Raw genomic sequence first — 18,009 nt, 5'->3', positions numbered from 1 at the left:
CTCTGTGTTAGAATCTAGTAAGTATTATTGAATGTGTATGCAGGTTTCTGTTGTTTTAATGCTAGAGAGCTGTCATCCTGTCTGTGCATTAGAAAATAGATTTATAGACCTTTTACTAGTTATAGCTGGCCATCACATGGTCTTTTGCATCTGCTGGTGTGGTCAGTATTCTCCATGTTCACTGATTCCTCAAACTGTGAGTAATTGGTGGTCTAAAGCCTTGTAGTCTGGGGGTGTTCACCCATGTTTGGGGTTAAGCATAGTATAAGTGGTTCTTTGGCTTGAATATGCATCATTCCTTCCACTCATCCACCTTTTTCCAACATTTCTATTGAGTTTGTAATGTTCACGAGCATCTCTGAGATACAACCTAGGAGAGTTTCTTGGAGTGATAACATTAACTGGCGCTGTTGCCGGGGAGAGGAGATTGAGGCTCAACTTCCCTCGGAAAATGACACACTTCGAAGCTTTGATGATAGACAAGGTTTGGACGCATTTTCTGGTTGTAAGCATCTATCTAGTGACTCCACTGGAGGAAGACCAACATTTGGCGACTCCACATTGAAGTTCTGGCTCAGTTTGTGAGGCATACTCGAAGAAATCCTCAGAAATCACCAGCTGAACCAGTGCCTAACCCTGAGAGGACTGTCAAATCGAAGAAAGCATCACAGAAAGGGGCATCAGGATCAGGTAAGCCTAAGAAATCTCATGCATCTCTGAAAGATAAATTTATAGCTGAAGATATACAGTTTGAAGATTTAGAGCCCAACACTTTTAATAAGGAAATTCCTTTAGAGATTAATACAACCCCTTGTCCATCTAGTTCCCCTTTGAATCTCAGTCCAAAGAAACCTTCCTATTCAGTCCAAAACATCCCTTTGTCTCTGTCATCTATTTCATTGTTTCAAACTGCTCAATCTTCTAGTATCCTTCCACATATCCCAATCATGGCAGGCCAGAAAGCACCCACGAAGATAGAAAGAATTGTTGCTACTAGATATGGACCCCTGGTCTTGCTTGTTCCTTTAAATTCCATGCCTATGGGAGAATATTAGAAGTATATGCCCAAGTTCACTCGCACAGAGGGAGTGACAGTAGAATAACACCTAGAAGCTTTCTATAGTTATGTTGATAATTTAGATATAAGTGAAAATGATGTGTGGATGAGAGTTTTTGTACAGAGCCTTGATGGAGAGGCTAGGAAGTGGTTCAGAGAACTAGCATCTAGATCTATTGCTGATATTGAAGCCTTATATGATGTGTTTTTGAAGCACTGGGGAGATAAAAAGGACTTGTTGTACTACCATACAGAGTTTGGTAACCTAAAGAGGGAAAATGGGGAATCATTGCCTGATTTTAATAAAATATTCGATCGTCTGTATAGTAAGATACCAACTGAGGTAAAGCCTACCCCCACCTCTACCAAACTCACTTATGCCAATGCTTTTGACTCTGATTTCTGCCTGTTGTTGAGAGAAAGGAGATGTGCTACTCTAGCAGACATGTAGGATGCAGCTCTAGAAGTAGAGTCTAATATCATGGTTGTAGAAAAGCTCAAAAATCAAGCTGACAGAAGGAGGCAGAGAGGTCAGGCTTCTACTTCTTCTGCATCATCTTCAGAGCCTAAATTAGACAAAATGACTAAGATGATAGAGTCATTGGCTGCTGAAATTTCTAAGCTGAAGGTTGAGCAAAATTCAGGAAAAACAAGGCAGCAGAACTCCCAATCCATTCAGAAGATCAAATGAACAGTTACAAATTATTCAGAGGGGTGAAGAAACAAATGAAGAACATAAAGTTAAAGATCCTTTCCAAAATTTAGTCATGGAGGAGGAACAATTTGAAGATGAGGATGAAATTCACTGCATGGAAGATAAAGGTAGTGCTGCATTTTTGACTTTGGCCGCTTATGAAGAATCATTGCTGCAGGAACAAGACAGTCAAGAAGGGGATAAAGAAGCTGTCCTACAAACTCAGGAGCAACGAAGATATAATCTGAGGTCTAATGAAAAAAATGTCAAGGAGAACCCTACCCAGAGATCTTCTATCCAAACAGAGTCTTAGAATATCAAACAAAGAAGACTAGCAGTTGATCCAGTCATCCTCAAGGCACCAGTTCAAGAGGTAAGAGGTTCTGATAAGTTACCTTCCTCTTTCAGCTTTGAGTCAGAAGTTCATAAATTAAAAATATCTGTGCCTCTGGTAGAGTTGGCAAAGAGTGAAATATTTAGAAAGCCTATCCTTGAAGCCCTTGAGTTGGAAATCACACAAACCTCCACTGAATCTGTCAATTTGCAAGATGACAAACCTACCATTATGCTTAGCCCCATGATTGAACCTGCTGATAATAATTCTCCATCTTTTTATGTCTCCTTGACCACTCATGACAAAATCCTCCACAACTGCCTGCTAGATACAGGGTCCAGCCACAATTTAATGCCTAAAGTTGTCATGGAAGAGTTAGGCCTTGATATCACCAGACCCTATCATGATTTATTCTCTTTTAATTCAAGGAAAGTGAAATGCCTAGGATTGATTAAAGATCTAGCCATTACCCTAACTCAGCTGCCCATGAAGAGTATGATGATGGATATTGTGGTAGCAGATGTCCCTCCTAAGTTTGTCATGCTGCTATCCAGAGGATGGATTAAGAGATTAGGTGGAACACTACAGAATGATCTATCTTATGCTACTGTCCCAGTTTTTGGAGGAGAAAGCAGGAGAATGTATAGAGAAGATCAGTTTACATACATCATCAGTGATGAGAAGAATACTACTAATCATCCCATTTATGCAGTGGACACTGATTTTGGAGCATGTATTCTCGAAATAGAAGAATCTTAGAAGGCCTCAATGTAGCTTAGGAAACCAACAGTTCAGGCTGAAGAAGAGCAAGGAAGTCAAATTTGGGAGATGTTCTTTGATGGAGCATGTTCCAGGGAGACTGCAGGAGCAGGGGTGGTGTTGGTATCTCCAGAGAAAGAAAGTGCATATTTGTCTTACAAGCTGGCTTTTCAAGTTGCAAACAATATAGCAGAGTATGAGGCTCTGTTTTTGGGCCTCAACGCAACAAAATACAGAGGAATCAAGAATCTAAAGGTGTTCGGAGATGCTGATTTGATCATTCAGCAAGTAAATAAAACATTTCAGGCAAAGCACCCAAGGCTGAAAGCATACAGAGATGAGGTATGGAGACTCAAAGATTCCTTTGATAATTTCTGTATTTCATATATCCCTAGAGCCAAAAATCAGCTTGCTGATTCCCTTGCTGTGTCTGTTAGCATGTTTGTCCCTCCCATGCATCCTAGATTAGTTTATGAAGTCCAAATGAAATATAGACCATCCTTGACTGATAATGTCCAGCATTGGAAAGTTTTTGATGATGATGATGAAATAAATAGGTTTATACAAGTCATTGATGAGTTTTCTGAAATGCAAATTGACCAAGATAATGAAGCCTTGCAAGAAAACCCCCAATCCCAGCTTAGAAGTAAAATTGGCAAAGAAAGCATTGTCCAGCTTCCTAGTAATCATATTCCAAAGGGTTTAATTCCTCTAGAAATACTGTTTGACCAGAATGATGTGCCTTACAAGGCTGCCCAGAAAGAATACCAATATGCAGGCTGTAAGCATGATATAGGAAGTCCAGGTTAGCCTAGATACGTAAATTTGTCCACTCATCTATCTGCTGACCAAAGTTCTGAATACTGCAAATTAATGAAGCAATTTGCTGATGTGTTTGCCTGGGAATATAGTGATCTGAAAATGTATGATAAAAAGATTATTCAGCATAAAATCCCTTTAGAGAAAGACACCATTCCTTTCAAACAGAAGCTAAGACCAATAAATCCTATGCTTCTTCCTCTAATTGAAAAAGAAATTAAAAAATTGCTGGCTGCCAAGATTATAGTTCCTCTTAGATATTCCAAATGGGTAGCCAATCTAGTAGTGGTGAGGAAGAAAAGTGGTGAAATCAGACTGTGTGTTGATTTTAGAAACTTGAACAAGTGCTCAAAGAAAGACAATTATCCCCTACCAAAGATGGAGCATTTGCTGCAGAAGGTCTCAGGAGCCAAAGTGATGTCTTTCTTGGACGGATTTTCAGGTTTTAATCAGATTGTTGTGCATCCATATGATCAAGAGAAGACTGCATTCACCACTCCTTGGGGCACTTTTATGTATGCCAAGATGCCTTTTGGGTTGATGAATGCTGAAGCTACCTTTCAGAGAGCTATGGATATAGCATTTGTAGGAGAGAAGGATAAATTTATTCTTATCTACCTTGATGATATAAAAGTATACTCCAGCAGCCATCAAAATCATTTGCAACATTTGAAAAAAGTGTTTTAGAAGTGCAGAAGGTTTGGGATTTCAGTCAATCCTAAAAAGTCATAATTTGCTTTAGAATAAGGCAAGTTGTTAGGACATGCTGTTTCTGCTGCAAGTGTTCAAATTGACTTAGAAAGAGTAAAAGCAATACAGACTTTGTCTGTCCCAATATCGAAGAAAGATATCCAATCCTTTTTGGGCAAAATTAATTTTGTAAGGAGGTTTATACCAAACTTTGTAGAACTAGTGAAGCATGTTACCTCCATGTTGAAGAAAAGGTCGGAGGTTAGATGGACTGATGCAGCAAGAGGTTCTTTTGAGTCCATCAAGAAAGCTATTATGGAGGCTCCCACTTTAATAAGTCCGGACTACAGTAAGGAGTTCCATGTATTCTCATTTGCCTCTGAAGACACCATTGGAACAATTTTATTGCAAACATATGAAGAAGGTTCAGAGCATCCGGTGGCATTTTTCAGCAAAAATTTGAGGGATGCTGAACTGAGGTATGACATTATTGAAAAACAAGCATATGCTCTTATCAAATCCTTGAAAGCTTTCTGAGTTTACATTCTGCATTCCAAGATAATTGCATATGTACCCTGTGCTGCAATAAAATATGTCTTAACACAACCTGATGCTGATGGAAGAAAGGCTAAATGGATCGAAAATTTGATTGAATTTAATATAGAATTAAAGTGCACCAAGCTCGTAAGAGGCCAGGGTCTTGCCAAGTTATTGGCTGAAGAAAATTGCAGATCATTAGATATTGATTTCCTGTGCACAATTGTAGAAATCGGTTAGACATATGAAGAAGAGGAAGCAACTGAACCAGAGAGAAAGTAGCCAGTGGCAGAAAATCTAGCTTCTTGTAATTGGTATTCTGCAATAATTAATTTCTTGCTGAAGCTAGAAATCCCTTCAGGATTTACTCAAAGTCAAGCTAGAACTATTAAGCTTAGGGCAGCTAAATATTACATTAATGAAAATCTGTTGTATTGGAGGGATCCATCTGGAATGCTTTTGAGGTGTCTGGAAAAAGAACAGTTAATAGAAGTCATGCAGAAATTTCATTCCAGCATGTGTGGAGGGCACCATTATTGGAAAACCACTGCCTACAAAATCCTCAAAGCTAGGTACTATTGGCCCACTTTATTTTCTGATGTGTTTTCATTTGTTAAATCTTGTGACAGGTGCCAAAGATTTGAAGGAAAACAACAGTTGAAGTCGCTGCCCCTAAAACCAATACAGGTAGAAGGACCTTTTCAGTAGTGGGGCTTGGATTTTATTGGAGAAATCAATCCACATTCCAGTGGCCAGCACAGGTGGATATTAGTAGCTACTGATTATTTCACTAAGTGGATTGAAGCAATTCCTACCAGAAAGGATGATCATAATGTGGTCATGAAGTTTTTGATAGAGAATATCTTTACCAAGTTTGATTGTCCACATAAATAGTCACAGACAATACAGTAGCCTTCAGAGCAAAGGAATTGGTGGATATGTGTGATTCAATGGGTATTAAACTGGTTCATTCCACCTCATACTATCCTCAAAGCAATGGTCTAGCAAAATCTTCAAATAAAAGCCTAATAAGGATAATTAAGAAGCTGTTAGAGGACAATAAAAAGGATTGGGATTCTAAGCTCAAGTATGCACTGTGGGCTGGCAGAGTGACTATTAAGAAATCCACAGGAAATTCCCCTTTCAAGCTGGTATATGGCACTGAAGCTGTATTCCCAATTCAGTTAACTCTCCCTGTGGCAAAATTCCTTCAAGAAGAGCAGAACGAGGATGAAGACATGGCAAAAAGGATCATTGATTTAGCAGAGGTAAAAGTAGATTAGAGAACAACTGGTTGAAAAGGCTGCAACACATCAGAAAAAGATTAAGGATGCTTTTGACAGGAAGACAAAGACAGATAATTTTTAGGTTGGAGACTTGGTTTTGAAGTGGGACACACTAAAGGAAAAGAAAGGCAATCATGGGAACTTTGATGCTTTCTGGACAGGCCCTTTTATTATTTCACAGATTCAAGGGAACAACACCATCATACTGAAAAGTATGGGAGGAGAGGCAGTTTTTGATGGCCCAGTTAATGGGCGGTTTTTGAAAGTTTATGTGATTTAAGGTCTTTTGTCCTTAAAATTGTAAATATTTTGTTTTATCAGTTTAAGTAAGACTCCATGCCCAATGGAACACTAGGAATTTTGCTAATTTGTTTTCATCGGGAAGGCATTGATCTGCAGGTTCTTGAGACCTCACAGGGAGGATATCATCCCTAGAAGGAGCCAGTGTTAGCTCTGCTATTACTTTCAACATTTTAAGGACAAATGCAGGCCTGATTGTGTTGTTGATGATCAAAGAGGGGTCGCAATAGTTGGTTTTCCTTCCCTCCTTCATTTTCTTTATAACTCTATAACTCCTGCTACCTCTGTTTCCTCCTCCCCCTTCATTCTCCTTATTCTCCCTTAACCCCGTTATTTCTGTTTTCCTCTATAATCCTTTGTAAACGACGTATAAATCCTTTTTCCCTTGAGTCTCGGGCGCAAAATAAACCCACGATACAACATGGTCATATAACTGCGCGCATGCGAAAAAAGTGCTACCGCCGAGGCCCTCCCTATCACATCAATCAATAAACATATATGTTAGACCTCGTCGTCCGATCACATCTGCCATATGATCTAACGGAATTCACTGATCCTGATCCCACAAGCCGCGCATGCAATAACCCGTGGGGAAAGCGGTTTCCCGCGAGTCACATCCGCCACGTGTCATCACTTGAATGGAGTCGCGCCCCCGCATACGGATACTGCCTAGCCTCCCAAAACGGTGCGGGGAAAACCACTTACCGCTCGTCTCGCCTGTTCCCACTCAATATCGCCCACGCTTGTTAGCCACCCGTTAGTCGTCGGATCTGCCTACCCATGATCCGACGGCTCTCGTTTGTCCACCCACATGTCCTCCCAATACTCCTTATCTAGTGCCCTCCACCGTTGATCACTGCGATCCAACGGTTGATGTTCATCTTCTGCCCACTCGTACACCCACCATGAAGTCTTCGACACCTTTGACTGAGTCGTGCTTCCGAAGTACAATGGCGGCCATCTACCAATACCCTATGCATTTATCCTTCAACAACTGAGTTCAAGAGCAGTATGGCCGAAGAAGGAAACAGGACAGTATCGAGAAAATCAAGCATTTATTAGTTATGGAGCATGTTTCATACAATACTCCACCTGTTCACGAAGGACAACCGAGCACCAGAGAATGTCAAATTCGCTCATTTGAAGCAGCAGATTGTATCAGAGACCCATATCAGACAGTTAATGTGGTTGGTGGTCTATTATGACCCCTCCACGCATAGGATAGCAGATATTTTTGTAATCAACCTCCATATATACCCAGAATCAAGATGTAATGAGGGTTGATGGATATTAATTTGATGTAAAGTTCAACTTCTGGAGACTGTAACTACTATGATACCTGCAGCATCTGATCTTCATTTTCAGCTAATACAAGCTTCTTTTTCTATTAGTTGCTCACTTTCCACTTCTTCTTTGTTCCAGGTTGTGCCTATTATGCATCTTTCATGTGCTCTTGATGTTTAGCATTAGAGGGGTTGTCATCCCATCTCTGTGTTAGAATCTAGTAAGTATTATTGAATGTGTATGCAAGTTTCTATTGTTTTAATGCCAGAGAGCTATCATCCTGTCTGTGCATTAGAAAATAGATTTACAGACCTTTTACTGGTTGCAGCCGGCCATCACATGGTCTTGTGCATCTGCTAGTGTGGTCAGTGTTCTCCATGTTCACTTATTCCTTAAACTATTAGTAATTGGTGGTCTAAAGCCTTGTAGTCTGGGGGTGTTCACCCATGTCTGGGGTTAAGCATAGTAGAAGTGGTTATCTGGCTTGAATATGCATCATTCCTTCCATTCATCCACCTTTTTTCAACATTTTTGTTGAGTTTGTAATGTTCCCGAGCATCTTTGAGATACAACCTGGGAGAGTTTCTTGGGGTGATAACAGTTTCCATCCCTTAAGTCTAAGTTCTCTTCAATATAACGAGCATGTTCGACAACTTTTGCAACTGAGGATGGTTTCCACATTCGCACCAGTGCACTAATATTAGGGTTCAATCCATAAATGAAACGATCTACTTGGTGTTGATCAGTATCCATGTAGGAGACATACTGGACCAATTCCGTGAATATAATCTCATATTATTCTACCGTACAATTTCCCTGTACCAAAGCATGGGAGGATCCTACCTGTTGTTCTTCATAATATGCTGGTAGGTAATTTTTCCAGAATCTCTCCTTAAATAACTCCTAAGTAACTGTGTCCAAAGTGAGGTGTAGTTGACACTCTAAGTTACCCCACTAATTCAGAGCACTATCTCTGAGTTGGAATATCGCTATTTTAGATTTTGAATTGGAAGTATAATCTCTTAGTGCAAAGCACCTTCTCATTCCTTCTAACCAGGCTTCTGCTCGTTCACTAACACGACCTACAACAAACTCCAGGAGCTTAATCTTTTGGATCTCCCTGGTAATGTCATCGATTGGAGGTCCTCTATCAAAGTCTCTTGATCCCTTGAGATTTCCCAACCCTGATGGAGGGTGCTCTACTTCCACTTCAATTGTTTGATGCCCTCTTAAAGTCTCATTAATTGCTTCTAGGGAACGGAATATGAGAGCCAACCCTGGTGATGGTAATGGGTTACTGGTAGGAGGTCCTTGTGATGACCCTCCTTGACCTTGATTTCTTCGCATCCTTGCCATTTTTAATTGTTCAAATATCTGTATGATACACAAGACTTATTAGCACAACTTAGGGCTTTATCAATTCTTACTTGGCTCACACATGTTTTGCATAATGATAGGTGTAAGTTTTCCTTTTGTTATGCTTGTAAATGAGTATTTCTAATCCTGAGAAGATAATCATGGATCTACTAAATCCTCTCCCATTTCTATCTAAGCAAGTGTGACGACGTACTGCTAGTCACCCTCATATTAGATATCCCTAAACAATCATCTTAAATCGATCTTATATATTTTGAGCATTCACATAAACATTAACTTACCACTTTTAATCACATTATTATAACTAGGCGTCCTCTTGAAATTCCATCAATAATGCTAGATTGTCATATATATATATATATATATATATATATATATATATATATAGATATATATATATATATTATCCTTGTGTTTTCAAAGTAGGTGTCTAATGGCCTCAATCAACTCAACACTAACATTATTGTTTGGTATTTACTATCCCAATGATATATATAGAATGGCTAGTGCTACATGTTTTAATATTTCAATATTATATAGTGTCTTAATCAATTGGTGTTCACCTTTGACACTTTGATCCATATGTTGGATTTCCGTTTTGTAAACATATGCATATTAATACTATGACAATATCTAATATAACTCTATTGTGTCTCTAAAAAAATTTCAAGAAGTTGCATAAAAAAGAAAAAGTTAAGAATTATGCATGGCATCAAGCATAATGTAAGAAACTTGTAAAAATTTCACTTAAGTTCATTTATGTTATTGAATATTACTAATAAATAAACAACTTGTTTTAATGCAACTTAAAAGGTCAACATTCTCACTACATCTTGTCATTATATGAATTAATATGTTGTAAGAAAATATATTTTCTACAAAATAATATTTCTTTGTATTAATGTTAATCTCATTTTTTAAGAAATAATCTTGATTTTATTAAAGGGACTTAAATCTATAGGAAATTACAACCTTCTTGTATACATAGATAGGTTATCTTTGTTTACTAAGTCAATAATTCTTTTATACACAATTTGCATAAAATTTGGTGGGCACTAATCTCGGTAAACTCCTATGTAAATTTATGTAGTGAATTGCATAATTTATGGTGGGAAGTAACCCTTGGTAAACATATTTAGCTATCTAAGTGTAATTTTGGTGGGCACTAACCTGTAAACTTCTATATAAATTTATGTAGTGAATTGCATAATTTATGGTGGGCAGTAACTCTTCATAAACATATTTGGTTATCTAAGTGTAAAGAATGTCCTAAAGAAAAGTATTTCAACTATTTAATTCTCATTGATTTCAACTATTTAATTCTCATTGGTGGGTCAGTTTATCATTTTGAACATGATTAATTTGAAAGTCAAGGAAGGTCAGTGAAAATGAAATATTAACATAAACCCTAAATTTGTGTTATCAGAAAGTGGTGATGTAAAAATAGAATGTCAATTTCTTTTTTATTGGTTGTCGCTCAGGAAATCTAATTGCCATATAGCAAATATCCTTTAAAAAAATGTGAGTAATTCTTTTTTACTAATAGTATAGTTTCCACATTGTTGTCCTAACATTAAAGTTTTCACCTAAGTGAAAATGTAGTACACAGGGAGACATTTAATATAGAGGCCATAGAGCATATATAGCTCAGTCCTATTTTATTCTTGGACTCAAGAGCTGATATTTATCCATGGTTTTGTGGCCTTTTTTTCTACACGGCTCTGGTTTTGGCCATTAGATATAGAGGCCATAGAGTGTATGCAGCGCACTATCAGTTCCGTTTCATTCTTGGACTCAAGAGCTGATATTTTTCCATGGTTTTGGCCATTAGATCTGATGCATCAGGCACACTTGATAAGAGTTTTGATGGCATAAATTACTTTAGATCCTCGACTGTTGGTAAACTAGAGGGATTTTTTTTTGTGAAGGGAGGATAATTACTTTACCTTGCCTCTATAGGGGGAGGCTGGAGAATAGTGTCTTGCCTGGCCTCTCTAGATAGAAGAGTAGCCACTTGGGACGTACCTATTTCAGGTTTCTGGAGCTAGCAGAAGAAAAAATCATCTGGCTCTTCGTTGTCAGGTAGTATACATACCAAGAAAGATGTCAAAAGCCTCATATAGCAAAGGGTCCCTGTTTTGTTGCGTTAAATTTACAGAGAGCTTGCTTTTCATGGGTTCTTGTATCTGAGACAGTTTAAGGAGGGAATCGATTTGGGTCTCTGTTTTTCCTTTTTCTTTCCTTGTTCTGGTATAGGTCCTTGGAGCAATTCAAGTTTGGGTTTGAGGAAGTTGAATATTTTTCTTAGTTCTAGCTCAACTTAATTTTGTTGGAGCTTCTGTTTAAAGCTATTCAGAAGGTCCATTACAAGGCAACCCATGAATTATTATTTTGGACATCAATCTGGCCAACTAGAAGTGTCTGTATTGTGGACCACAAAGGCAGTTTCGATTAATAGTGAGCACTGATTCTGATCAAGCAAAGGAGTCAAATTGCAGGTAACAAGGTGTATTTTGACACCAAGGTTGTCGACTGAGGGAGTGAAAACCATAGACAATTTTATTGAAAGATGTGAGGACACGTGAGACACCTTATAACTTACAAAAGAATCCTAGTGCTTGATGGGGCAACAGAAGAATCTGATCTATTAATATTGACGCACTCCTTAAAACAATCAATTGATACCATTTGTGGTCAACTGCGGGAGGCAGTTTGCTAACAATTAGATCTGATAAGGCAGTGATTGACAGAGTCGAACCACGATTTAGTTGTAGATCACCATCATAGAGCAAACAACCTCATGGTAACCACCACATGATAAACAACAACTAACTTAGAGCATTTGGAAATATTGGTGGCTGCTAGCGGTGAATTCCTCTAGCTAACGTTTTATGGGATGCGAAGATGCTTCTAAATTTGGAATAGTTTGGAGCCTTTGAAAACATAACAAAATAATTCCAATAGATACAATCTAAACTTGTTTGGTTAAGTTCTTGAGGTTGGTGCGAAAGTGGTTACGAAATAAGTTCATCAGTCCTTAAACTCGACATTAGCCCCTGTGCTACAGACTCAGATTTGAGGTGATGCTATCCATTCTGCCGAAACTAAACCTCCAAATGATAGTGGCAAAGAGTCGCCTGCTACTCAGACAGTGTCTTCCACAAGTACTAATAATACAGGAAGCAATCCATCCACTCCCAAAGTAGGAGATGATTTGAAAGTTGCATCCCAATTGCATAAATTCACTTTTAATGATTTGAAGTATGCAACCAAAAATTTTAGGACAGAAAGTCTTCTTGGTGAAGGTGGCTTTGGTTGTGTTTTCAAAGGTTGGATAGAAGAGAATGGCACTTTTCCTATCGAGCCTGTTATTGGTCTCACTGTAGCCGTAAAAACAATCAACCATGATGGGCTGCAATGTCACAAGGAATCACTGGCAGAAGTCAATTTTCTTGGGGACCTTATCCATCCTAATCTGATTAAACTTATCAGGTATTGCATAGAAGATGATCAAAGGCTACTCATGTATGAGTTTATGCGTCGAGGTAGCCTGGAAAGTCATCTCTTTAGAAAAGGGTCCCTACCCCTACCATGGTCTATCAGGATGAAAATTGCATTGGGTGCAACCAAAGGCCTGACATTTCTTCATGGAGGAGCTGAAAGACCTGTGATTTATCGAGATTTTAAGACATCCACCATCCTGTTGAATTCAGAATATAATGCCAAACTTTCAGACTTTGGTCTAGCAAAAGATGGACCTGAAGGAGACAAAACTCATGTTTCTACTCAAGTCATGGGAACTTATGGCTATGCAGCTCCTGAATATGTAATGACTGGTGAGCATTCTTGATAGGTTATAACTTATAAGTTAACTTGTTCAATCTCATCAACTCTGAAAACTGCCAGAATTTGTCTAGATAATTTAAACAGATTTATTTTCATCACAGGTTATTCTGAGTATGCATCCTATTGACGGTGGAAAGGGATGTGTATTTCTCCAAGGCCTAGACAAACTAGGGTGAAAAAAAACAAATTGTTTAAAAACTATCCCAAATATAAACTTTTAGCTTCATGATGATTGTATTAAGATTATAATTCAAATATATCTGGAACCAATTATTATTATTATTATTATTTTTGAGTTGTTCTTGGTTCCCTTAGGATTCATATTTTTATCTAGGGCTTTGTTGGGTTGGTGGGATTTAGGCCTCATAATTTGAAACGTGCTTTGATACCATATGTGAGAATCCATCCTAGGGTCCTCTAAATAAAAACTAGATTTATTTAATTTAAACACAATAAGAAGGGAAATAACGTATTTATAACTCAACATTTATTTGATGACAATATACCATTAAAATTATTTACCACATATTAAATAAGAAAATAATTTCATTGCAACCATTTACATAAGTAATAAATAAATGGAAGAATACATGTTCCAATAGCTTGGTTGAAATGCTCCTGACTCTGTTGGGATGCTCCTCTTGACTACCCGACTAAATTTACCTCCCAGCCAATTAGGAATGATTTCATAGCCCAGGGAACCCCCACAGGTTCCCTAGCCCTCCGAGCCCAAGTCCAACCAGATGTAGTGTGTCCAAGTTAAAAAAACACTCTCCAGATCTAGGTTTGTATTCCCTCATTTATCTCTCCATTCTCTCCCTTCTCTTTCTCCACATTCCTCCCCCAAAACAAAATCCTCCAAACCAAAGCCAAGACCAAGGATCCCCTCTCCTCTCATCATCCTTCCCCTTTTATGTCTTTTCCTCCCATCCACCTCAACCACCTATCATTAATTTCATGACTACCCCCTCATCCTTTAATTTAGTATCCTTGACTTTTCTTACCATATCTTCTCCCAAGTAGATTTGAGAAGACACCATGGGATATGGATATTTAATTTGGAATTTAATTGGAGAAGAAATATCTCCTCAAAACTAGATTTGAAAAGACACCTTGGGATATTGATATTCAATTTGGAATAAATTGGAGGAGACCATATCCTATCCAAAATTAAATTTGAGAAGACATGTTGGGAATTTAATAATAACAATAATAAAATGTATATCAGTAAAATAAAATTACAGTTTCACAAATGTAGGTATATACCAATATTTCTTGGCAATTGTAAGTCAATTTTTTCAGGTTAATTTAACACTAATAAAAACTAGCATGATAAGATTAAGTAGGGCATTACACTAAAGCTATGTTGAATAGATTGTAGTTACTTTTTAAAAAGAAAATTGCAACCATAATTGGGCTCAAAATTTTGAGAAATGATATCAACTTTTATTTAAAAGACTGGTAATTTGTTCTCGTATTCATATAATATTCATTGGGTTTAACAAATTTTCACTAGGAATTCTTCGTCTGAGTTTTGTGGTAACTTTTAGCTAGTAATTTCCAAATTATTGATAGGAATCCCTTTTCCTTTGATCCCTAGCTATTCACTCCTTTTAAACTGATCATAATGGATGTGTTATTTATCTAATTATCTATAAAATATAAGAAACATTGTCATAATTGAAAATAATCGCTAAATAGTGAGGTGGAAAATATTAGAACACAATATTTCCAAGTGAAATCACTAAGAAAGAAGGAATAATGAGGGTATGGAGGGCATTATTATAAACCGGGTAAAACTGCGTTAGAAACTAAGTAATTTTCATTTTTTTAAATCAATTGTAAGAAACTAACATTGAATTTGAGGAATATGAAAGAGGCTTTTCTCACAAATACATATGTCTTCAACCCCATAGGATTATTTCCAATTAATGACATATGTAAAAGCTTCAATAGGCTTTTTTATAAGCCCAATTTTGTACATTTTCACTCTGTTCTAGATAGAACAATTCAAGAACTTAAGTCGTTAGTTTTGAATTTTGACCGAGAGACTTACAAATTGTGCACAACTATAAATAAAGAATTCATTTAAACTAGATGTATAGTGAGGTGGAAAATAGTAGAACACATCATTTTCTACTAGAACCACTCAAAAAGAAGGAACAATGAGGGTATGGTAGGCATTTTTTTGAGCTGGGTAAAACTGGGTTAAAAACTGAGAATTTGTCATTTTGTCTAATCAGTTACAAGAAATTGACACATAACAGGAGGAATGTGAAAGAGGTGTTTCTCACAAATACATCTATCTTCAAGCCCATGGGCTTATTTATAATCAATTACATTTGTAAAGTCTTCGTTAGACATTTTTCTAAGCCCAGTTTTGTACATTTGCACTTTATTATTGACAGAACAATTCAAGAACTCAAGTCATTAGTTTTGAATTTTGACTGAGAGACTTAAAAATTATGCACAAGTGTAAATAAATCATTCATTCAAAATAGGTGTATAGTGAGGTGGAAAATAGTAAAACACACCATTTACAACTGAAATCACTAAGAAATAAGGAAGAATGAGGGTATGGTAGGTATTTTTCTAAGTTGGGTAAAATTGGGTTAGAAACTAAGGAATTGTCATTTTTTCAAATCAATTGCAAGAAACTCACACAAAATTTGAGGAATGTGAAAGAGGCTTTTATCAAAAATACATCTTTCTTCATCCCCATAGGCTTATTTCCAATTATTGACATATGCACAGTCTTCAGTAGGCATTTTTCAAAGCCTGGTTTTGTACATTTGCACTTTGTTCTTGACATAACAATTCAAGGAATTAAGTCATTAGTTTTGATTTTTGATCGAGAGACTTAACATTATGTACAAGTGCAAATAAACAATTCATTCAAATTAGGCATATAGTGAGGTGGAAAATAATAGAACACACCATTTCCACGCCCAACCCTCACTCTTGAGTATTTTTAAGTGATCCTTGTGGGAAATTATTTTCTTTTAATTTGACACTCTACTATGTTGGATTCATAAATTCATGTTTATAGAAAGTATTATCTTCTTCTCTTTTATTTTTTTCTTCTCAGTAGGTTCACGATAGAAGAATATATTACATTAAGGGATAAGTAGATCTCATTATCTCTATATTTCATGGAAGGAATTAGTTCCATCCTTTATACCCAATTTCTATCCACTGGTAGAAAGTATAAACTTAATAAAATCTGGGTCAATAAAATAATCATTATCTTACTTTATTCCTTTATCCTTTGAATGAGAGCAAGTCTGTGTCAACATTAATTAAGATTTATAGGACAAATACATTTCTTACCATAAGAAGTTCCAATGATACTTAGGAATATGAAATAAAACCTCCTTGAATCAATGAGAAGCCTTCCATTTTTGAATCACTAAGTACATTTCCATGAAAATCCAAAGCATTTCTAGGACTATAAGCATGGATGAATTTGTTAGTCATTTATGCTTCTACACAATTAGGATTAATAATTGATTGCATAAATATAATTTCATTCAACCAGATAAGCCTTCTTAAGTCTTTATTTTTTATCAAGCCTTAATTCCACATTTATTGTCACTATTCTCACCCTTAAATTTCCTTCTATATTTGTTGCTATATACGTGCATGCAAGCATCATAGTCAAATTACCTCATCACATAATGAAATAGATAACTCTGAATGCATAATCCTAAAGGATGTATATGGAGCACATGTGTGCATCATAACTTTTGACCCTTTTTCCTTCCATACACAAATATATTATTTGTGAACAAAATGAAACAATATGAAATGATACCCAGGATATGCATGCAATCTATAAATACAATCGGGTACGGATATGCTTCCTTTCTTTCATTTTATCAATGTATACTATAAAACAATTCAAAATTAGCCAAACGGAATAAAAAAAAATCTCTTCTAACCATAATAAACAACCATAGCAATTTAACAGAGTTAAATGTACCCATACTCAATGTTTGATTATTTGGGAATATTCAGGAACCAAACCTGATCCACCCCACCATGAAATGTCTCCACCAGTTCCCCCTAAGCTCTGACTTCTTGCCTTCCAGAACCCACTCCCCTTGATTATTAGGTGGTTCCTTTTTTTATAGATTTTTCTTCCTAACATATTTTAGCAGTGTCCTACTTTAAGGTCTGCGAGACTTTGGCCTAGTTTTTTTTCAAAAAAAAATATTTTTCTTTTTCTTTAGAATACATTTTTCTCTCTCATAGTGATTTATTCCACACCACTTAATATTTCTCTCCAACAAGTGATTAACATAATATTTCTCTCCTATTATATTAATTTAATTTCCTTTATCATTATTTTTTCTCCTAGGGATTTTGTTAAGGGACTTTCAGGGAAGGGTCATGCTATCGACTTGACCACCACAACTTTTTGTAAGATGGAAAGAAGTATTCTACACTGTAGTGTTCTTTCTTGAATATTTCCAAGAAATTTATTTATTAATGCAATAATAATAATATAATTACATGATTATATAAGTCCCATCAAGGCTTCCCTCACAATTAAATCCAATAATAGTTCAATGTCTAAAAATAGTAACAGTCTAAAAAGAAGAGTGATAAGGGTGTTACACAAGAAGTCAGAAATTTGGGTGATCATCATCTTTCATTGTAATAAATCGACAAAACAAATATTCTCCATTTCAGGTACTAATGCCCCACCTTCTGATAGAGCTCACAGTAAAGAAAACATCAAGAAAACCTACAATAAGATTAAAGATAACGTTAGATATTTTGAAAACATATTTAGACCATTGGGAGATACCTTGATAGATCTAAGCCAAGGTACTTTTCAGTACTTTTAGAAAATGGCTAAATTTTTGTATGGAAATGTTGTAATATAAAGATTAGATACTATAATATAACGCTCAATATTTATTATTGCAATTTCAAAAACGTTTTTCTAGACTATGTTTGAAAATTTTGAGCAATTTTATGCAGTGACAAACTACAATTCTAGTTCAATCCCACTCAAGAA

General features: G+C 36.5%; 1 pseudogene; it reads left to right on the top strand.

Annotated features, from left to right (window-relative positions):
* The first annotated feature begins 4,593 nt into the window (after window positions 1-4,593).
* LOC149250321 (serine/threonine-protein kinase PBL34 pseudogene) lies at window positions 4,594-12,987 on the top strand (annotated as a pseudogene).
* The last annotated feature ends 5,022 nt before the right edge of the window (window positions 12,988-18,009 follow it).

The sequence above is a fragment of the Pinus tabuliformis genome, chromosome 7 (assembly GCF_031772625.1).
Source record: "Pinus tabuliformis cultivar Carrire ecotype Pingquan chromosome 7, CPIR1, whole genome shotgun sequence".
In the NCBI taxonomy this organism is placed as follows: Eukaryota; Viridiplantae; Streptophyta; class Pinopsida; order Pinales; family Pinaceae; genus Pinus; species Pinus tabuliformis.
The sequence above is the reverse complement of the archived record's forward strand: the minus strand, read 5'-3'. Positions and strand labels throughout refer to the sequence as shown.